Source organism: Marmota marmota, unplaced genomic scaffold (assembly GCF_001458135.2).
Source record: "Marmota marmota marmota unplaced genomic scaffold, marMar, whole genome shotgun sequence".
NCBI lineage: Eukaryota > Metazoa > Chordata > Mammalia > Rodentia > Sciuridae > Marmota > Marmota marmota.
Window position 1 is genome coordinate 19,708,892 of NW_026000221.1, and position 25,111 is coordinate 19,734,002.

Here is a 25,111-nt window from a genome sequence, read left to right on the forward strand (position 1 = left end):
TCTCTCCTGTGGCTTCTGTCATTCCTGATCCTATAGGTTTAACCATCACAATACCAAGTTGCTGGTATCCTCGAAAATAATAGGTATTTATTCTCTGGGAACACAAATATTATTATGGATTTTTTGCAACATCTTTCAAAAAAATCTAACAGATATCTTAGACACTGGTTTGAGGAGTCTACAAACGCACATAATATAAACATAGTTTTGTGGGGTTTTTTTAGTTTTATTGATTTTATTTTTTTAAAATTCATGACAGCAGAAGGAATTACAATTCTTATTACACATATAGAGTACAATTTTTCATATCTTTATATGAAAGTATTTATATAGAGTATGTTCATGCCAATTCATGCCTTTATACATGTACTTGTTGGGGGTTTTTTGCATTACAATTCTTATTACACATATATACCATAATTTTTCATCTCTGTATAAACATAGTTTTAAAGCAACTCTGTAATTCGCAAACATTTATCTGTATTACTAAAAATTACACATATTTTAAAAATAAAATAAAGTTCCCCTGATATATTTGTGGACTCTTTAATATACTTTTAAAAAACATATGATCACATAACATTTTTATGTAGCATATAAATTTTAAAAGTATAAACTCTGTAGTACATAATTCATATCACAAAGGCAACTGCTTTTGTTTAAAAACAAAACTAGAAAAATAGGTATCAAAATGTATCTAGAATAGGTACTTGAAATCATAGTCATTATACAATTTTCTATTCTGATTTTTTCTCTTAACAGTAAATCAAAATATTTCCTCAATCATAATAGACTTTGCAGTAAATTTGCTAATTTGGCTGACTTGGGATGACTTAGTAAACCCTGTATGGCTATTGTTCTTTGACTATTTAGGCTTTGACTTGTTTTGTTTTGTTTAATTTTTTATTTTATTTTTATTATTTTTCTTGTGGTGCTGGGGATTGAACCCAGGACCTTGTGTATGCGAGGCAAGCACTTTACTCACTGAGCTATATCCCCAGCCCCTTGAATGTTCTTAATAAATATTTTGGATTGGAAAAACAGAAGCATAATCTTAAGTCTACATGCCCCTTACCATTCAGTAGGCTAGAGAAAATTTCCACTATTTTCTCTGCAATTTGAAGTCTTTTTGGATTTAGTGTAAATAGTCGTAGGTCAGCATCTCAACAACTTTTCTATAAAACACAAAATAGAATATGTCCAAATGCTATATTTTCAGGACTATTAAGTTCCAATGTTATTAAGTTCAAACTTGAACTAGCCCTGGAGGGTGAATTGCAAGAAACACACTCATAAATTCTCTGTAAATTCAGTCACATTCACTTGGACAGCCTGCATGCTCCTTAAATGTTCCCGAGAGGCTTATTTCTTCTTTGGATTCTCTGATAACATATGTATACCTCCTTTATAAATTTTATGTGTATACAATTCCACTTACGTATGTTATAAATAAAGAGCTTTTTAAATATAGTGATAAAATAAACCATATTTTTAAACTAATTATTGTATGCATTGTTAGAACAAGTAACCTTGTTATTATTACTAAAATCATGTCATTGTGCTTGAAGGTATGTTTGTCAGTTCAGCTTATTTTAAGATGAGATTTTAGCAGCCAACGGAGCAACTACCTCCCCAAACACAGGGATCTTTAAATAAGGTACAGGGAGGAGGAGAGCCCGTTTGTATTAGCAAGTAACTTAATATGCTTTGCAAGGTTCACTTGGTATTTGGGACATACTGTTTTTATGTATCTTGCTCGGGGTATTGATTTCATACAAGCTCAGTATCTCAAGGCAAAATAAACACAATGTGGTTAATAATTGTGTTTTCAATACATGTATCAAAGCATTTCCTAGAAAAATTCTCATTTTTTTTCAGGATGCTTATTGTTTGACTTGATTGGGCTTGTTGTTTTGAACCTCGCTGTGGGTTCCAACAGTCTGGTACTGGGAGTAGAAGTGCAGCTCTGTCATTTTCGGGCATATGCTTTTTTCCTTGCATTATTGATGTACTTGAAATTTCATGATTTCTTAGAACAGTAATCATTTTAAACAGCTTTGTTGAGGTTTAATTGACATATAATAAACTGTAAATGTTTAAAGTGTATGGTTTGATTAGTTTGGGCATAGGTATACACGTGGGATTCACCATGCTATGCTGATTATGCAGCTTTATATTAAGTCTTAAAATCAGGTCATGTAAGTCTTCCAATTTTTTTCTTCTTTTTCAAAGAAGTTTGAGCTATTTAAGGTCCTTCACATTTCCCATGTGAATTTTAGAATCAGTTTGTCAGTTTACATACACACACACACACACACACACACGCACACACAGAGATATACACACAAGTCTGCTGGGATTTTGATTGGTAATGCATTGAATCTATGGATAACTTTGGCTACATTTCTATCTTAAAAATTTTTGAGACTTCTTTGCCAAATTTCTATTAGTCTATAACACATTAAGTAAGTATTAATATTGATGGCTGAACCTGTAGAATAATCTATTTATACTTGCAGTTATATCAGTTCTTCATGTCATGTACTTTAAAGATCTGATCTTAGGTGCACGAAGATTTAGAATTATGTTTTTCTCAATACCCTGGGATAAACTGACCCATTTACCACTATGAAGTTATCTTTTTCATTGGCAAAAGCTTTCTCTGAAATCTACTTTGAATTTTAATATCATCCCAGACTTCTTTATAATTGACATGATATATTGTTTCTATCCTTTTATCTTTAGCCCATTTATTTCTTTGTATTTATTTTTTTTTTTACTCCTCACACTTCAGATAGAGCCCTAATATCCAGAGTATACAAAGAACTCAAAAAATTAGACAATAAGAGAACAAACAACCCAATCAACAAATGGGCCAAGGACCTGAACAGACACTTCTCAGAGGAGGACATACAGTCAATCAACAAGTACATGAAAAAATGCTCAACATCTCTAGCTGTCAGAGAAATGCAAATCAAAACGACCCTAAGATACCATCTCACTCCAGTAAGATTGGCAGCCATTAGGAAGTCAAACAACAACAAGTGCTGGCGAGGATGTGGGGAAAAGGGTACACTTGTACATTGCTGGTGGGACTGCAGATTGGTGCAGCCAATTTGGAAAGCAGTATGGAGATTTCTTGGAAAGCTGGGAATGGAGCCACCATTTGACCCAGCCATTCCCCTTCTTGGTCTATTCCCTAAAGACCTAAAAAGAGCATGCTACAGGGACACTGCTACATCGATGTTCATAGCAGCACAGTTCACAATAGCAAGACTGTGGAACCAACCTAGATGCCCTTCAATAGACGAATGGATAAAAAAAATATTTCTTTGTATTTAAAGAGCGATTCTTGTAGGCATCATATGATGTGCTACTGTTTATCTAATCTGAAAATCTCTGCTTTTTGCTTGAAATATTTAGGTACTTACATTCAATGTAATTATAGTTAGGTTTTAGTCCTACAATTTGTTTTCTATTAGTCCTGTCTCTTATGTTTCTTTGTTTCCCTTTTTTCCTCTTCATTCTTCTGGATACAACAAAGATTTTTATAAATCCACCTTATCTTTGTTGGTTTAGTAGCCATGATTATTTGCCTTTTTATTTTGGTCATTTTAGTAGTTGCTTTAGGGTTTATGTCATGTATATCACAGTTGACATTCAAGTGTTCCTTCTTATATAGGACAATATCCTTCTAAGAGTATAATCCATTTTCTTTCTTCTTTCCTATGTTAGTGTTTTCATACTTCATGTATGTTGTAAATTCACTCTATGTTGCTATTTTTGTCTTAACAGTCAATGATCTTTAAAGAAATTATTCTATATGATATTCTCAAACAAATGTTAAACTCCACATTTATCCACATAGTTACCATTTCCAGTACTCTTCATACCTTTGTCTAGGACCGTATCTCCAACTGGTCTCATTTTCCTTCATCTTGAAGGAATTCCGTTAACATTTCTGTAGTGAAGATCTGCTAGTGATCAATTCTGTCACTATTTGTTTGCCTGAAAAAGTCTGTTTGTCTTCTTTTTCGTAAAATATTTCTACTGGGTATGAGTTCTAGGTTGACAGTTGTTCTGTTGGCATTTCAAACAGTATTGTTCCATTGCTTTTTCACTTTCATTGTCCCAGACAAGACATCTGCTATCATCCTAGCATCATTCCTCTGGCTGCTTTTAAGATTTTCTCTAATTTAATAATGATGATGATGATGATGATGTTGTGATCTTTTTTAAAATTAGAGCTGTTATGGTTTAACTTTATTTTATTTTATTTTATGTAGTGCTGAGTATTGAGCCCAATGGCTCACATGTGCTAGGCAAGCACTCTACCACTGAGCTACAACCCCTAGCCCTGGTGTAGTATTATTGATAGCTCTTAGACTTGAAGTTCCTCTAGAATTTTGTATGTGTGAACCTATATTTCTCAATAAATTTGGAGAAAACATTCCTAATAATGCAATTTCCATCTCATACATAGTTTTCACCACCCAGAAGTTCAAATTGGGTCTGTTTTATGTCTTCTATGTTTCTAATTAACTTTTTTGGTGTTGGGGATTGAACCCAGGTACGCTTAAACACTGAGCCACATCCCCAGTCCTTTTCTTTTATATTTTATTTTGATATGAGGTCTCACAAACTTGCTTAAGGCCTCACTAAATTGCTGAGGCTGGCTTTGAACTTACAATCCTTCTGCCTCAGCCTCCCAAACCGCTGGAATTACAGGCAAATACCACCATACCCAGCTTCTTAGTTAATTTTTAATAGCATTTTCCTGATTTTTCCTAGCCTCATAAGTTTTTATTGAATACCAGATATTAAGAGTTCACCATACTGCATGCTGGATATTCATATATTCCTTATAAAAATTCTTGAGCTTTTTCTTGGTTGTAGTTGAGTAACCTGAAACAGTTTAAGCTTTTTAGATCTTGCTATTGATATTCATCCAATGATACTGAAGAAATGGAAATTACATGGATAAATATAGAACTCTAAGTTTTGAGAGATCTTTTAAAGATCATTGACTATTCAAACAAAAATAGCACCTAATGGGGAATTATTCCCCACCACTGAAATAAGGCCCTTCTGTGTACAAGTATATCAGGATCATATGCTTTTATAGTCTGGGTGGTGGGAACAGATAGTATTTCCAACCCCAGTGACTACTAAGTGCCATAACCTCAAATCTTTTCAGGTGGCTCTTTTCCTAAGATCAGATAGTTTTCTCAAATGCATTCACTAGTGAGTACACAGCTGAACATGTGAGCAGGATCCCCTCCAAATCTTTGGAGTTCTTTCTTTGTGCAGTTTTCTCTTCTCTAGTACTCCAGTTGTTATCTCTAGTGGCTTCATCTCCCTGTACACATCTGTATTTTTTTCACCTCTGGGTTCTACCTTGGTTCTCCCTCTGCAGCCTAGAAACTCAAGGGCCCATCTCATTTATTTTCCACTTCTCAGTAATCACTGTATTTTACTGGCTGATCTTCAATATCTTGAAAGCCATGTTTTCACATATTAGTCTGTTTTAGGTTTTTGGTGGTGGTGGTTTGGTTTTGGGTTTTCATTGTTGTTTGTTGTTGTTGTTTTATTTTTTGTTTTATTATCATAGGTGAGAATATAAATCAGGTTCTTACTATTCCCTCTTGACAAGAAATAGCAGTCCTCTCCTTCTATCTTAACTGGTTGTGATGACTAATTTTAGGTGTCAGCTTGATAAGGGATACAAAAACAGATGGCAAAATGCTCTTTCAGTGTACATCTGTGAAGGTGTTTCCAGAAGACACTGGCATTTGAATCAATGGACTAAGTAAGGAAGATCCGCCTTCCCCCAATGTGGGCAGGCATGTCAACTGGCTGAGGGCCTGGATAGAACAAAAAGACAGGAGACAGACCAACTTACTTTCTCTGTCTCACTGGAGCACTGGCACTCAGGCAAAGCATGAGGCAAGATGGGGTCAGAGTAGAGATACTCATCTTCTTCCTTTGGAAATTAAATCTCCAAGTTCTTCAGCCTTCAGTCTCTGGATTTTGCACTAATACCCACCCTCTGGATCTCAGGTCTTCAAACTGAGGCACACTATCAGTTTCCCTATTTCTACAGCTTACAGATAATGGGAATTCTCAGCCTCTTAGAAACATATGAGACAATTCTAATAAATCACCTCTACCTATCCTATTGCTTCTGTTTCTCTAGAGAACCCAAACTAATATAACGGTTGTATGGTTTTGTTTTGTTTTGCTTTTTTATAATGGTCAACAAATACGCAGAAAGCATTATAAATGACAATGTTTTTCATTTAGAATACTTAACCAAGGAAAGTGAATGGCTACATGAGAAAGAAATGCATGCTTAATAAAATTAATAGGTGGAGAGTAAGGGAACCCTCCACAATGAGATAGGAAGTTCCTTTAACAGACCAATAACAGAAGTGTGGAGCACTGGTACTCAGGCAAAGCATTAGGCAGGATGGGGTCAGTCAGGCGTCAGGGGTGTGATCCTGAAAAGTTTGAAACCCCTGGTAAATACATTAGGCACATTTTGAGAGCAATCAGAAACTACTAAATAATGTTTAGCATGAATATTAATATAATCGGATTCGTATTTTGAAAAGACTGGTTTTGTTGTTGTTCCTTCCAGGAAATCAAAAGGAAAGAGAAGACGCTAGATGGAAAATCTAGTTGTACTTCACCTAAATTAGTATGTTGGAAAAAATCTCAAACAAATATAAGGAAGGAGAACTAAGAATGCACAAATTATCAGCCCAAAGAACAACACAGTTACAATGTCCTTTCCATGGAAGAGTGAGAAAGAGAAATAGCATTCAGCAGTACTGTATGTGGTTAAATGTGTCCCAGATTGTGACATATGACAACAGTTTCAATTTCTGCCTCTGTCATTTATTAGCTGGAAGACTCTGGACAGGTTAATTAGCCCTAAATTACCGATGAAGAAACTGAAGCTTAAGATTAATCATATCTTTGTTCATACAATTTTAGCGTGGTACCTCTCAGTATAGTTCTAGCCCCATGGCAAGTGCACAATATATGTGAATTCTTGGAGGTAGTGCTATTTTATAACAAGTTGACTCAGACAAAGTGGTATGTGTTCAAGGTCACACATTTCATAAACATATAAGGTTTTTTTTTAATTACCTTTTTAACACACAGATTATTTTTCCTAAGGATACTAATTTATACTCCCACCAAAAAAACGCAAACTCCACACTCTGGTACCAACATTACAAATTGTCATTTTAAAAAACATTTCATGGGCTGAGGTTGTGGCTCAGCAGTAGAGTGCTGGTGCAGCACGTGTGGGCACCCTGGGTTCGATCCTCAGCACCACTTAAAAATAAATAAACAAAATAAAGTTATTTGTCCATCTATAACTTTTAAAAAATTTTTTAAAAAAAATTTCATTAAGCAAGATTTAAAATGGTTGTGACCAACCTGCGCAGGACCCAGGCTCCAGGACAGGACCTGGACCAGCAGACCTCCATGGGAGCCCAACCCACTTCCATCTTGGGACACTGCAGACATCACCATAGCCTTCCCCATGCAGTAGCCCCTACCTTTTTGACAACAGACAGGTCCTAGAGGCAACTGCATCTCAGACCAGACATTCCAAAGACAGTACAAGGCCCAACATTTCAGCCCCATCTCTGTAAGACACTGCATCCATCTTGGGGCACCTTAACTATTATCTTGAGTTATCTCAGCTATTGCCACCACCACCTTTAGTTGCAGTAGCATACATTGAGGGACACCAACAGGGTCTGGAAGTCCAACATCAAGGTGAAGTATAGACAATCTTCACAGTACTACAAGAATATAGGGCAGAAACTGTAATATCTTAGATCCACACTGCAAGAAAGGAAGACACATCGACGACATGAAAAAACAAGGGAGGAAAGTGCCCCAAACAAACCAAGATACTATAATAACAGAACCCATGGACAGGGAAGTTGATGAAATGTCAGAGAAGAAGTTCAGAAGATTCATAATTAAAATGATCTGTGAATTAAATAATGATCTAAATGAGAAAATACAGGCAAAAAATGATCACTCCAAGAAAGAGATAAGAGAGCAAATTCAGGTACCAAAAGATTACTTCAAGAGAGAGATAGAGATTCTGGAAAAGAAAAAACAGTCATAAATCCTTGAAATGAAGGAAACAATGAACCAAATAAAAAACTTAGTAGTAGAAAGCATAACCAACAGACTAGATCATTTGGAAGAAAGAATGTCAGATAATGAAGACAAAGTATACAATCTGGAAAATAAAGTTGACCACAAAGTGAAGACAGTAAGAAACCATAAACAAAACATACAAGAATTGTGGGGCAGCATCAAAAGACCAAATCTAAGAGTTATTGCAATAGTTGAAAGCACAGAGTTTCAAACCAAAGGAATGCACAATCTCTTCAAGGAGATAATATCAGAAAATTCCCCATGAATGAAGAATGAATTGGAACACAAAATACAAGAGGCTTACAGGACACCGAATGTACAAAATTACAACAGATCTACACCAAGGCACATTATAATGAAAATGCCTAGCATATAGAATAAGGATAGAATCTTAAAAGCCACAAGAGAGAAGACTCAGATCACATATAGAGTGAGACCAATTCGTATCTCAGCAGATTTTTCAGCCCAGACCAGGAGATCATGGAACTACATATACCAAACTCTGAAAGAAAATGGATGTCAACCAAGAATCATATCCAGCAAAATTAAGCTTTAGATTTGATGATGAAATAAAAACCATACATGATAAACAAAAGTTAAAAGAACTTACTAGAAAGCCTGAACTACAGAACATCCTCGGCAAAATAGTCCATGAAAAGGAAGTGAAAAACAATGATGAAAATCAGCAGAGGGTGGTATTAAACTAAAGGAAAAAAAAAACAAGAGAAGAAACCAAGTCAACTCAAATGACAAAAATGAACAAAAATGGCTGATAATACCAATCATATCTCAATAATAACCCTGAATGTTAATGGCCTAAACTCACCAGTCAAAAGACATAGACTAGCAGATTGGATTTTTTAAAAAACCAACAATATGCTGCCTCCAAGAGACTCATCTCATAGGAAAAGACATCCACAGACTGAAGGTGAAAGGTTGGGGAAAATCAAACCACTCACATGGACTGCAGAAGCAAGCAGGGGTTTCCATCCTCATATCAAATAAAGTAGACTTCAAGTTAAAGTTAATCAAAAGGGATAAAGAAGGACACTACATACTGCTCAAGGGAACCAAACATCAATAAGAAATAACAATTATAAATATATATGGCCCAAACAATGGAGCATCTACATTCATCAAACAAACTCTGCTCAAGTTCAAGAGTCAAAAAGACCACAACACGATAATTTAGTCTGACACACCTCTTTCACCACTGGATAGATCTTTGCAACAAAAGTTGAACAAAGAAACTATAAAACTCAATAACACAATCAATAACTTAGACTTAACTGACATATATAGACTATTTCATCCTTCAAAGAGTAAATACACTTTTTTTCTCAACAGCACATGGATCCTTCTCTAAAATAGACTATATATTATGCCATAAAGCAACTCTTAGCAAATATAAAAAAGTAGAGGTACTACTCTGCATTCTATCAGATCATAGTGGAATGAAATTAGAAATCAATGATAAAATAAGAGCTACTCCAACACCTGGAGACTAAATAATATGCTATTGAATGAACAATGGGTTGCAGAAGACATCAAGGAGGAGATTAAAAAAATTTTAGAGGTGAATGAGAACACAGATCAACATATCAAAATCTCTGGGACACTATGAAGGCAGTTCTAAGAAGAAAGTTCATTGCATGGAGTTTATTCCTTAAAAGAAAAAAAGTCAACAAATAATGACTTAACATTACATCTCAAAGCCCTAGAAAAAGAAGAACAAATCTACACCAAAAGCAGTAGAAGACAAGAAATAATTAAAATCAGAGCTGAAATTAATGAAATTGAAACAAAACAAACAATTGAAAAAAACTGACAGAACAAAAAGTTGGTTCTTTGAAAAAATAAATAAACTTGACAGACCCTTAGCCATGCCAACAAACAGAAGGAGAGAGACAACACAAATTACTAACATACATGATGAAAAAGGAAATATCAAAACAGACACTATTGAAATACAGAAGATAATTTGAGATTATTTTGAAAACTTGTACTTGAATAAAATAGAAAGTATTGGGGGTGGGGGGCTGAAGTTGTGGCTCAGTGGTAGAGCGCTTGCCTAGCACGTGTGAGGCATTGGGTTCGATCCTCAACACCATATAAAAGTAAATAAATAAAATAAAGGTTAAAAAGATGTTTTACCTTTAAAAAAATAAAATAAAATAGAAAGTATCAAAGGCATCGACAAATTTCTAGAGTCATATGATTTGCCCAAATTGAATCAGGAATATATACACAATTTAAGCAGATCAATTTCAAGCAATGAGATAGAAGATGACATCAGAAGCCTACCAACAACAACAAAAAAAAGCCCAGGACCAGATGGATATATAGCCGAGTTCTACAAGACCTTTAAAGAAGAGCTAATACCAATACTCTTCAATTATTTCAGGAAATACAAAAAGAGGGAGCATTTCCAACTCATTCTATGAAGCCAATATCACCCTAATTCCAAAACCAGGCAAATATACATCAAAAAAAAAGAAAACTTCAGACCAATATCTCTAATGAACATAGATGTAAAAATTCTCAATAAAATTCTGGCAAATCAAATACAAAAACATGTCAAAAAGATAGTAAACCACAATCAAGCGGGGTTCATTCCAGGTATGCAATGTTGATTCAACATATGTAAATCAATAAATATAATTCATCACTTCAATAGACTTAAAGATAAGAATCATATGATCATCTCAATTAAAGGGATACAGATACGAAAAGAAGAACTCAAATGAGCGCTATTTTCTGATGATATGAGTCTATACCTAGAAGACCCAAAAAGTTCCACCAGAAAACTTCTAGAATTAGTAAATGAATTCAGCAAAGTAGCAGGATACAAAAACAACACCCATAAATTAAAGGCATTCCTGTACATTAGTGACAAATTTTCTCAAAGGAAATGAGGAAAAATTACCTCATTTACAATAGCCTAAAAAAAAATAAAATACTTGGGCATCAACCTAATGAAAGAGGTGAAAGACCTCTACAATGAAAACTACAGAACGCTAAAGAAAGAAATTTAAAAAGACATTACAAGATGGAAAGATCTACCTTGTTCTTGGATAGACAGAATTAATATTGTCAAAATGACCATACTACCAAAAGCACTATACAGATTTAATGCAATTCCAATTAAAATCCCAATGACATTTCTCATAGAAATAGAAAAAGCTGTCATGAAATTCATCTGGAAAAATAAGAGATCCAGAATAGCTAAAGCAACCCTTAGCAAGAAGAGTGAAGCAGGTGGCATCACTATACTAGACCTTAAACTATACAGTCAAGCATGTTTGAATCTGCACACTGTGGAGGTTCTCACGGTTTAGTACATTCAAGCTTCCCAGAAAATTCTGAAAAGGAAACATGTTCAGCAATTTTCTTCTTTAATTTTCCTAATTTATTTGCCAATGCACCTTTTAATCTAATTAACACATAGTAATACCCTTGGACTATACTCCTGCAGAATTTTTTCTTAGAAATAGTACACCACACCAGGATACATTGGAAGTAATTTTTATAGAAAAGGATTGTCACGATAAACTGTTCTTTTTCTTTATGTTAAAAAAACATTTTTCCCTCGTAAGCTGACCACTAGATCTCATGAGATCCTAAATCAGATGTTTATACAGAGCCAATAAACTTGACTCTGACCTAAAAAATAATAATAATAAAATTTTAAAAATAAAATGGTGTAGCTCAGTGGCAGAGTGCTTGCCTATCATGGGTGAGGCACTAGGTTCAATTCTCAGCACCACATATAAATAAATAAACAAATGTCCATTGACAACTAAAGAAATACTTTTTAAAAAATGGTTGTGTTCTATTTCTAAAATTCCTAGTAAAATGATTTATTTCACATGCAAATGTTAAAATTTGTGGTACTATACAACTATAAAAGAATAAATCAAAGCTTCTGCTGAAATATAGAAGGTAGACAACAATATTATGAAGTCAAAATAATCTGTTGTCATTTGTTTTAATTTTCTACTATCATTTTGTTTTTATTTTATGATGTGAGTTGATAAAGACTTTATGGTTACTCAAAATGATCTGCATTAGAAACTGTAAATAGGAAAATGGAGATTATACTTATATAAAATCCCTAAAGAGCACGTGTACATTTCACTGACCTACCATGAAAATACAGATCATAGTTTATCCCAAGAATGTGCCAATCATCATCAAATTGACCTTTAGTAGAAGACTTGGGTGGGGGAGCAAATTTAGACAGTGATCCTCACACTTTTAAAACGATCTCATCTCTATGTCATACACAAATCACCTTGGAAATATTCTACAAAATGAATGCTTCTAAAAAATATTTAGAATTAAGATGACTGCCTTCTCTGATTAAAATCCCACTACACTAATTAGTATAAATAAAATGTTAAAAAATTTTAAATCCCAGTAGATGTGCCTTTTAGGGAGAAAAGTTTTCTAAGTGTACTTAAAACATTTTGTGAATTTCTTAATTATTTGCAATTTTTTAATGTTTATTTTTTTAATTGTAGGTGGACACAATACCTATTTTATTTTTATGTGGTGCTGAGGATGGATCCCAGTGCCTCACGCATGCTAGGCAAGTGTTCTACCTCTGAACCACAACCCCAGCCCAATTATTTGCATTTTTTGATACTTAAATTAATATAATAACAGAACTGAATGAGAGGTGAAGAGATTTAAGTGTAAGAATCAAAGTCAGCAAGGATGAACTGGGCCATGGAGTAGACTGTGTTTCTGCTTCAAATCATTTCATTGCCTGTTTAAACAAATCACATAAAGCCAAAAACTCACCTTGTTTGTAATCAACAGCTCCATTTTTAACATCATCACAGTTTTCTCACCGTAAATGTTGCCTAGGTACTTGAAAAATCATCTTAAGATACATTTTTCAAGTGGCAGGCATAATTGGCGTTACATGAATTAGTCTAATATCCAGAATGATCGTGTTTATTTTGCTCTTTTTCAGACACCACACTCTTCTGTATAACATGGTGCAAGGGAAATTGTCCTGATTAGGGACATGAGAAAGCTGACTTCAACACTGACCCTGACCCTGACCCTCGATGTTTTCTTCTGGTTAGAAAAAGTGGTGCCAGTTCTTAAAGTCAGTGGTAGGTAAATTGGGGCTATTACTTAGACTGAGCGCTCTTTAAGAAAGTTTTTGGCTGTGCTTTATGAATCTCTGACCAAGGTCATGACGCTGATTAAGATGTGTCCCTACCATGGGGGTGGCACTAGCTCTCACAAAGGTAAAGCTACCATGTTTTTGTGAGGATAGTATAGAAAGTTACTTGCCAGTATATTAATGTGATAATGTCAGAAGGTGGAATCTGAAGCAAGCAGGTATTTATATTTTTTTCTTTCTAATGTTCTTTATTATCTTGAGTTTGCAAAGCTCAGTTCAAATGCTCCTCAATTGCTCTGTGAAAAGCCTTGTGTAAAAGAATCTCTGTTTAATTTTCCTTTTTCCTGTGGTAGTAAGCTTGAGTATTTTTTGCTGTGTCTGTTTGCCATTGGAATAGTTAGGATAAGTTAGGCCATTGCTGCAATATCAGTGGCATAATTCAACAAAGTTGTACCTTTCTCAGGACAACTCTCCTCCTGGGTTGCTCTCAGCAGCTTCTGACCCTCGACTGCCCAGCTGAACCAATGGCCTCCAAACCACCACTTAGGGGAAGAAAAGGATGGATGCAGCATCTCAGTTCTTCTCCACCTTAGCACAGAGGTGACACATGTCACTCAGAGACCATCAGCCAAAATAAGTTTCTTAACTTCACAAAAGCCTAGGAAATTGAGAAGGCTAACTTGCATACTGTCTGCCACCATGATTGAACTTTCCAACAAGCCTGAATGCTTTGGTTTGTTACAATACTTTTATGCTTTATAGTAAAGGAAAAAAAAAAACCTGTAAGCAATGATCAAAGAATCAATTTTGTATGTCACTGCCACATTCAATCATGTCACTCTCTGTTCATAGCCTTCCATGGCTCCCCACTGCCTAACAGGCTAAACTGCTTGGCCTAGTTTTCTCTCCAGTAATAGCAGATCAAATTTAGGATGACTTTTCAATTCCATAAATTTTTGATCAGTTTTTATTCAATCTTTGCACACATTGGAAGATAGTGATGGTCCCTTAAGAATCGGTATAGAATTGAGTGAAATTTAATAAGGTGCCTGACAGTTATAGGATTGTGATTTGTAGAACTTTCATTTCATAATCTTAAGCAAGATTGACCTCAGAAAAGAATAGAATGAGAGACAAAAAGAATGAATATATTATTTAGCTTTGTTCTAGTCTTCTTACTTAATAACTACCCCTAATAAAAGCCTAAATTAATTTGTGAATAAGATTTGAATGAATTTTCTTTTGTTAAAGTTGATTCATCACCAAGACACTTCATGTACGGTACGCAACAAAAGATGACAGGTAAATGGATTTCACAATGAGAACATTAATGGATAACAAGAAGGTATAGAAATAAATAACCAAAAAAAATGTCATGGAGTGACTCTCACAAACACGGCCTAGGGAATTGGGGAGGTCCCTTTAACACACCCAGGTTTTCTTTTGAACCCCAAGAGATAGCTCTGATCCTATCAAGCAGAAATAAAACACTTTGAAGCTAGACTCTCCAATTATTTCAGTCAAGCACACAATACAAATAGCTCTTAGGGTAAGCTGAAGTATCTGAAAGTTTGTGGGCTGGCCTAAAAAAAAACTTAGTCTGCCAGATTTTACAAAATGTCATCTCAATTATTTTAGCACAATAGCATTGGCGAAACGACACTTCCTTGATTAAGCTTGACACGTGGTAATTTGGGGAGAACGTAACTTTATTTGTCTTTGACTAGAACAAATTGTCTCTCTGCCCTTGTTTATACAAAAGGCTGTTATTTTTTGCTCCTTTCATTTGTATAATCTGTGGCTTGGTTTCATCTTAAATGCTGGTAATTGGTACATCAAGGCAGGATTTAACTCCATCAAACTCACAGCTCAAAAAGCAAAATGGTGTGCCCAGGAGAGGTGGGGATGTATTCAGTGCAAACATAAGACTTGCTAAACAAAAGCCAAGGATATTTTTTTTAATTCTGACAGAACAATGAACTAGCAAAGAGTTGCCAACTTTAGAAGAAAAATGAAGAGGAAATATTTTCAATGCAATTTGCTTCAATTCTACTTCACTTTGAAGAATATTTACTTATTCTCAGATTTATATGTCTATAAGTTTGGATCAAGGGGACTCTACCAAATTGCTCTCACCCTAATGGGAAAAGTTCACTCATGGAGTTGTAAGTCCTCCTTAAAGAGTGTTGGCACATTAAATGATGTTGAAATAGCGATTAGCCTTGAGAACGTGTAAACACATACGGTATGGCGAATTTAGATGTGAATTTTATTCCCTTAATTATGCTACATTTAATTGAACCATACTGGAGTAGGTTATAGAATCAGAGAAAAACTGGAGTTTAAAAGTCACCTCAGAGACTACTTCAACCCATAAAAGCTTTCTTCCCTCTCTCTAACACACTTTATCTTGATTCTGTTGACATAAAATTTATTCAATGTCAATTTGGCCCTTGTATGCAATATCTAGATGACTTATTTCATATAAGGGCTCAGTACTGAACAGAGAAAATATAAAAGGTAATTTTCTAAGCACCTACTATGAGTTGGTCACTCTTTTAAGCCTTTTGCATGTATTAATTTTTATAATCTTCACATTCAAAATGTATACTCGGTCTACTTGATAGTCTCAAATTTATGCTTTTGGTTTCTGTGTTTTGTTTCTTATGAAATTAATAGATGTTTCACATAGGAAATTTTGGAAAGATATTCAGAGGAAATTACAAATCATCTGTAATCTAAAGTCTAGATATAATCACTATTAAGCTTATATTCATTTTCCATATGGATGTCTTAGTTTTTAATGTAATTGGAATCACACAGGTTATGCAGTTTCTTGCCCTTCAATTTTCACTGAAATTATATCATCAACACTTTCCTATGTCATTATAAATTCTCCATCCATGATTTTGAAGGGTCTATCATGTTTCATCATTTGGATGCACTGTAATTAGTCTAACCTCTCTGAAATTTTGGGGGGCATTTAATTTGCTGAGATTCTTAATTTCTATGAAGGCAAAATACATTTATGACAGTCATACCATGGCCAGTTCAAGGTTACTGTTGTAACTCTTTTGAAATCTAAAGGTTGGAACAAAAAAAATTATTAAGGAATGAAGAGGTACAGTGAACTGACAGAGATATTTAGAAGGAAGAGTCACTGTATAAAACCCTGCTCTAATATTTGCTATATTTTTTATTCCAGCCAAAACTTAAGATGGCTAGGCTTAAAACATCTAGGCATGTGTGGTCTGGGCCCCAGCTCTTCCTAAGGCATAATTAAACTTGTGCACACTTCCTTAAATTCCTAATAGAAATTCTTTTTTCTCAATATTATTTTTCTCAGATTGTTTACAGCTTACAACCAAAAGAGGCCTAATTCACACTCACTAAATGAAGAAAAATATTTAGCATCTTTAACAAAGATGAGAGCAAATTATATTAGGGTTTTCACAGAAACAGAACCAAAATGAGAAGATACATATGTCCTATTACATGTAATTCATGTGTAAGAAAAATTATAAATGATTACATATCATTATACAATTACATTATTATTATTATTATCATTATTTAGAGAAATTTATTGGGAAGAATTTGCTCATGCTATTCCCCATGCCAATGGGCAGAGGTACTACCAATTGCTATCTGCAATCTACTTCACTGAATCCACCAATTCAAATGCCAATCTCATCCATAAAATATCTTCAATGGACATACTCAGAAATAATGTTTAGCCCGTTATCTGGGCATCCTCTAATCCATTCAATTTCAAATATAAAATTAATAATTCCAGGACCACCCCTGGTCAAACTTGGCACTCTTCTGCATCTCCTTAAACCAGACTTCATCTCCAAGCAAAGACAATATCAGAGTCATAATTGCACCTAACATGATACAATTATCCTGCTTACAACCCTAATGCACTAATCCCTTCCCTAGAAAAGGAGGTAAAATCCTATTCTTTATATTCTGCAATTTAAAAACTACAATGTAAAATTAATACTTAGAAGTAATACAATATTTAAACACTATGGACTAAACTTAGTGCATTGATGTTACATGATAGAGAATAAGAGAGGGAAGAAAGCATACACATTTATAACAAACTGAGGAGGAATATTTAAGACAATCACAGTCTTCCTTTCTGTAACTGGTCACATGGTTCTAGCTGGTACTTGTGACTACCTTCTTCCAGTGTCCACTATGTATTCCCCTTAGATGACCATGGTTCTTACTTGGTAGCATGACACAAACCCTCATTTCTGAAGAATCTGGGTCATTCACTTGCCTCAATCGCATGGCCTGCCAATACTGAAAGATACCCTAAATTGTCTCTTTGATTCCAAATTCTCCCTAACCTCCTTGTGTAGTAGTCGTCCAATTTCCACTTGGTAATAAGAATCAACTACTCCAGCCAATCCCTAAACTCCCTCTTTGCCTGCTGACTCAGAGCTGTGTGTAGGAAGGTGATAGTCCTGGCTTCCAATTAAATGGAATCATTATTGTGTTGTGTTTTCTGGTGAAAGAATCCCTCTCTCTGGAACTGAGACTCGTAGGCCAGCAGGGCACAAAGTCACAGGAATAGGAAGTAAACATTTTGCTGTTGTATTGTTAGGGTTAGAAGTGCCACTTCTATTTCCACCCCTTGATTTCTAGACCCATAAACCCTGGATATCAGAGAAATAGCACCACCACTGAACACTGATTCAGAACATATGATGGATAACCTTGGTGTAGCCCTCCACGATCTCACCACATAGTTGATACTGTAGCTGAGTCTTCAAAAGGCTAATTCATTATTCTATGTCATCTGCTTCTATCTAGCCATGGGAAGACCAGAAAATTCCATAACCATGAGCTCAGTGTTGCATTTCTTTTGCCTTTTTTCTTGATCAGAAGCAATACTATATGGAATACAATAATGGTGAGTAAGGCCTTTTCTATACATACAGATGATAGTTTGGACAGAAGCATTTTATGCAGGAAAGACAAATCCATATCCAAAGTAGTTATTGCAGTAAAGACAAACCCTGACTTTCCATAATGGAAGCAGTCCAATATAATCAATCTGCCACCAGGTAGCTGGCAGATCACCTTAGGGAATTGTGCCATATCAAGCATTCACTATTGGTCTCTCCTGATGGCTGGCTGGGAATTCAGCAGTGACTGAGTCAACTGGCAGGTTGGGCATTCAGTAGCTGGGTCAACCTTGGGTGAATATAAGTCCATGCTGCTGAACCTATGAATATCTTGTGTCCCTACCCCCATGGCCACTTTGTTCATGAAACCATTATGTGATGGCAGGGACGGCTAAGGAAAGAGTCTGGCTGGTAGTCATAGAATGAATCATCCTATCTATCTGATAAATTAAAATGTCACCTTGCTGAAGTCACTCTTTGGTGAGCATTCACATTGGAACCAAAATATCTTCGCATCCTTTGCCCATTCAGAGAAGTTTATTCAAATACCACCTCCCCAAATTTTTGTCACCATTTTCCAATCATATTCCTTTCCAAGTCCCTGATCATTCAACTACACCATTGTCCAAACACTTTCAGATGTTGCCTGCATATTGTACATAAAACTATGTATAAATCAGACCTCAGTCTCCTCTCCCTTATCAAATGAATATAAGGAACTCCCTGTGAGGTCATGTATATAGGCTGAGAGGGAGAAATTAATTCTCATACAAGTCTACTCTATTTTGAATACATTGGGATCAAAGGTAGTCACTTTAAAATAGATATTGGAAAAGTAGAGACCCTACAGCCCTACAAGACCTCAGTTAACAACAAGGAGGTTTCCAATCTAGTTCCTTTGAGAAATGGTAAAACAAGTGGGAATATCTAACTTAGCATACTAAGAGTTATCCATAAATATTGAAACACAGTCTTATGTAAGAGGAAATAGACTTGTTGCATTTGGTTGCATGGCTTAGAATTATTCCAACAAAATAAAATTTTGTTCAATATAAAGAAGAACATTCCAAAATAGTGCAATTAAAAAAAATGGATTGTGCTGCCTTAGGAAGTAGTCCCATTAGAACACTCAAGTATATTAATAATAATCATCTGATAGGTACATTAAGAATAGGATTCAAGACATTTTTACAATGTTTTAGTAAGGGATATTCCAATTGACTTCTAAATATGCTGTTTTTTCCCTTTCTATACTATAGACCATTATACCAAGATACCTACTTAACACTTAATTTTTTTTTTCTAGAGTGATTGTTGCCTAGATTTTTTTTGTTTTTTTAAAGGAGCCAGAACAAATCATGATGGGCATGCTACCAATTCTGTAACACCAAAATTATTTTTTCAGGATGGTTGGGAAAATGTCACTGAGAGCCAACACAAATTATAGTTTAGAGGAAAGGAAGTCAATACCCAAGGAGACAGTGTCAAGTCTGAGGGTGAGAAGAGACAAGAAATGGGAGAACTAATAGCATAAGACTTTGAGGAAAAGTCAGAAAGCCTTGAAAGGAAATGGATCAGAGATAGTACTGTGCACAATGAGCAAGTGTTACCTTTCACACACCAGACATGGGCTGTAAGGAAACAGCAGCGTAGAGCAAAACAAAATAAATGAATATATAATAAGAGGAAAACTGTTTATGAAGACCAGAGTCTCTGGTCAACTTTCTCATTTGCAAATCAAGAGTTGTTCTGAGCATTAAATGAAAAAAATATATAATTGATGTGTTTGGCACCGTTCTTGGAACACTATCAGTGTACATTAAGTTATGGCTATGGTTATGAGTTCTTTAAAGACCTGGTACATTCATCTATGTGTTAATTAAAAGTTTATTGGCTAGCAAAGCTTGGCCTGATCTAGTCAGCCATCATAATTACAGAGGCTAGATATTTTCACAAAATCCAAGCAAAAGGTAAAATCCATGATGGCGTCCAAATAAGAAGGGACACGTACTTTAGAATTGGGACCTGAGATTAACTTTTCATTCTGCTTTCTGAGGAGAAAAACCAAAATGATCTTTGCTGAAAACAAATCTTTATATATTGCAATGTCAGAGTGTCAAGTGATTGATGGTGTTCCTCAGTATCAACCAAGAACTTAATAGGAGAATTTGAGATTCCCTGCACCATCTGGACTTCCTGTGAAACTGTTACCTATAATTAAGCCAAATAGCAGCCAAAATTATTTAATTCATATCATTTATTTTGATAAAATATCTTCTAAGTTCAGTTTCCCAAGGTTAAGACAGTCACTATATTTAATTTACAACTCTAATAGCTTGACAACATACCAAAAATAGAGCTGGACTTGGCAGTTAACCAAGGAAATTGTGCATGTGCTGGGTCCATTTTCAAAAAAAAAAAATGTTTCAAGTTGTGATGAATGCATAGTGTTCCTCCTAACACACAAATGATTGGGATAGACTTCCAAACAGGAATCATGGAAGCAGAAAAGAATTAAAAAGGTGGAATGGGATTAAAGAGAGAATACTTAATGTTGCAAGAAAGGATGGAGTGAAATGGTAGGGAGAATTTATTTTAAATAACTTCTTCAATTTCTCCATGGTTGATTCTTTTTTTGTGTTGGAGGAGGTGGGTACCAGGGATTGAACTCAGGGGCACTTGACCACTGAGCCACATCCCCAGCCCTATTTTGTATTTTATTTAGAGAAAGGGTCTCACAGAGTTGCTTAGCACTTCGCTTTTGCTGAGGCTGGCTTTGAACTCGAGATCGTCCTGCCTCAGCCTCCTGAGACACTGGGAATACAGGTGTGCACCACCACGCTGGGCTTCATGGTTGATTCTTAAAAGGAAGTAAAATGACTAGCATTCTCTGAGGTGTACATCAATCTTCTGACAGAACCAGAGCTGGAACTAGTCTCACATCAGTGCCATTTCCACATTGCATATTAAAGTGATCCTATATCATGAAGATCCTAATCTAGAAGTGCACCTTCAGAAAAAAATGTAACAGACACAGAGGCAGTGGGAAGTAGAAAGTACTAGTTAAAGCATTGAATCCAGCTACAAACTTAGATGTAATTTTTTTTAAATCATTGTTTGCTGTATGGCCTTGAGTAGTTTGGTTATTATTTTTTTCTTAATGTTGCTTTGGTTTTTATTTTCTCCTTATTTCTAAAAGGTTATGTATTGGTTGATTGAAGAGTGGTAAGAGAGAAACATACAATCATCTCTTTCAATTATTATGGTTATTAAATAATACTAAATTGTACAACAAATATAAAGTACTCAGCAACTAAGTAGCAAATATTTTGTAATAGTAGGTCTTATTTTGAAGGTCAGAGCTTTGAGTATGTCTCCCTAATCAGACCATTAGATCAGATAGCCCCATTTTATTTTGAGATAAACACTGGAAAACTTAACTCCAAAAGAAGATAAACCTAAAGATAATCGTGACCCAGCTAAAAAGGGCATCACAAATAGAGTCTATTCGTTTTGACACAGAGATGACATGATAAAGCTGACTGAATTGAATATATAATTTTTATCAATTTTGTTTGATTGACATAGATGATTGATAAATAGATAGATAGATAGATAGGCAGGCATGCATGCAAAGGTTTAAGAAACCACCTGTGGAAATAATGTAGGAACGTGCTAGAATGGATCATGCCCTGTCTGGGTGTAGCTATTGCTAGACATTTTAGTCATGTTTATTAATGACCATGTAGAAAACTGAAGGTCAGGAATCTTCCAGCCTCCTTCTGAGCACTCAGAGCTACACAAGTTTTTAATGCCAAATAAGACAATACAAGTTAAAAGTTCAAGTTAGAAGAACCTCTAACAAATAATATACTCTTGGAAAAAGTGGTTAGTAAGTCCAGAAATTGCAATTTTATGATCTCTGAATCAAGTGCATGGCAAAGAAGGTTTTTGTGACAAAAGAGTGGAAGAGAGTATTTTCCTTAAGTACAAACTTTGAAAGGCAAAAGGAAATGGAGGTAAAAATGCTTCCCCTTTTTAGGTATGGTCCTATTTCTGATTTGCAGTATGATCCTGAAGGAACTACATCACATAAGCTACTTAGTACTTTGAAGGGCACAGCTAAAGTACAAAACCCTATCTCCTGGGGAGGGGCTTAGAGAAATCATTCTCAGCAGTGGTGTGAATTTTCTTTTTATTATTTGCAGACAAATAGGTAAGGGAAGAAAAAGATGCATTGGTCAAGGTTACCCAGAGACAGAGAACCAATGGGATATATACAAATACACAAGGGGATTTATTAGGAGAATTGGTCCACATGACTATGGAGGCTGAAAAGTCCCACAATACGTCACATACATGCTGAAGAAGACAGAAGTGGTAGCATGGCTCAGTGCATGTCAGAAAGCCAGAGAACCCAGGAAGCCAGTGGTACCCCAGGAGGCTACTGATAGAAATCTCAGAATCCAAAGGCCAAACAACCAGGATTTCTGATATCCAAGGGCAGAAAAAGGAGGTCCAACTTCAGAAAAGAGAGAGAAAGGGAGAGAGAGAGAATATGCTTGTGTGCTTGTTCTATACAGGGTGCCAGCCAATTGGACGTTACCTGCCCACATTGAGGGTGAACCTTCTTTACTCAAGACCATCAACTGACTCACTGCAAATATCTTCCAGAAACACCATCCAAACATGACCAGAGACAATGTTTCCAAGCCATCCAGGCTTCCCTCTATCCAATCCAGATGACACCTAAAATTAACCACCATAACAACATTTTGTATTTTCCTGACACTCTGCATCTCCAAAAGCTGAGACAGAAATAGGCAGAGAGCAACCAATTTGTAGATGGCTCTCTTTGACTCATGTTATATAACTGGTTTTTAATCCCTTCAACCTGTGTATCCTGGTCAGATCTATTTCCTGAAGTTCCCATCTGTGTCCTTCCAACCTAACTTCTCACATCTATTTTGAAAGGCTAGTGATAGAGGAAAGCATATGAAAATAGAAAACTTTCTTATTTTCTAAAACCTAACTGTTTAAAGTGGGGTTCTTGTATTACCTGGCAGCTTGTTAGAAATGCAGATTCTTAGGCCCCATCCTAGAACTAATGAATCAGATTGGACATGTTAATGAGATGCCCATGCACTTTCGTGCAAAAATTGAATAACACTCTTCCATGTTTTTTACTTATCAGGAAAAACACGCAAAAAAGGTCTCCTCTGCCTATCCCTCTATTATGTCCAAACAAAGCATTAGCAACGCAGATTGCAAAATGATTATTTGTTAATTGTGCAGGCATTTGACAAGCCCAGCAAGCATTCTGATTCAAACACATCCAAAATTGCTCATCAATCAGTAAGAACGCAATTTGTGAATTTCTACCTGGCTCAGGGAAACCATAACCATTAATCTGCCTAGGTGGAGAGACCTGCAAATGTGGGTCTGTGCATTCATGGTTATCATAGTTAGATGATCTGTTCACACCCACATTCTAACACCTGAACTGACCTTACAATAGACCTATTTTTCCTATGATCAAAATTATATCAGCAACCTTCATTCTTACTACCATTTGCATCTCTCTTCTCAAAACATCAATTTTATGTTATAAAGGGCATATCTAGGATTTGCTCATGAGCTTCAACCATGCATATGCTGTAGATGTCTATAAAAGAAAGGGGCACTAGGAAAAATTTCAATGCTCATTGAATAGAAAAGTCATTATTTACACATTTCTACATTGATTTGGTAAACATTTCTTGGTTTCTCTGTGTCTTATTAGAAACAAGACATATTATTACAATTAACCTTAGAGAGATAAGACAAACGAACAGATCATTATGATCTGTTAGTCCATTTTGCATTACTATAATGAAATATCTGAGGCAGATTAACTTTATAAAGAAAAAAAATTATTTACCACACCATTTTTAGCTAATATCAAAGTTCAAGATTGGGGGCCCCATTGGTTCAGCCTCTGATGGGGCCTACTGGCATCATGGCAGAAATGTAAGTAGGAGGCAGGATCACTTCCTAAAACAGGAAGTCAAAGAGAAAGGGAAGAGCCAGGCTTGCTCCTTTTATAACAATCCTGAGAATTAACATAGGGTCCCATGAGAGCTATCTTGATTCCTACCAAGGTTTTTGAGTGACCCCAAAACCTCTCACAAGACCCCACTTCTTAGAGGTACCATCACTTCAACTCTGCCAAATGAGGACCAAGAGCTCAATGCACAAATCTTTGGGAAACACATGATATCCAAACCACAGTAATCATGTTCAGTTTTTTGCACTAAGTAGGGAAAATTCATGGTGATATAGATACAGAAAAGCCTCAAAATAAAATCCTCAGAGGTCAGAGCATAGAGACTATGCTCCAGATCAGACCTAGAGACTATGACGTTTAAGTCAATGTGAACGAAGTAGCAAATACATGATGAATATACAGAGGAAAGGAAAGCAAGTACCAAGTAGAAAAGGAAATAAGGCAATTCAGGATCCAAGATCATGAACACAGAGCGCACACTCACTGCTCCTTCAGGGCATAATGAGCTTCCTCCAGCTGCAGCAGACCTTTAAATAGGACAAACTGGGATGAAGAGGGTGTCCATGTCACTTTTTAAAGACCACCTTTGTAGCCAAAAGGTAACCTGAAGCTCTTGGTTAAAGTAAACATACAAACACACAGTATTTTGCATGTAGAATAAAAGCTGATGAAGTATATCAGATACCTTAGTCTACTGTGGATTCATTTATCCTGGAGAACCCAAGAAAAAGCAAAAAGTTGAACAAACAGCACTGATGAAACTTTCAGTTCCAGTTATCTAAATATTTGAGCCTCGCATCTTAAGGTAAG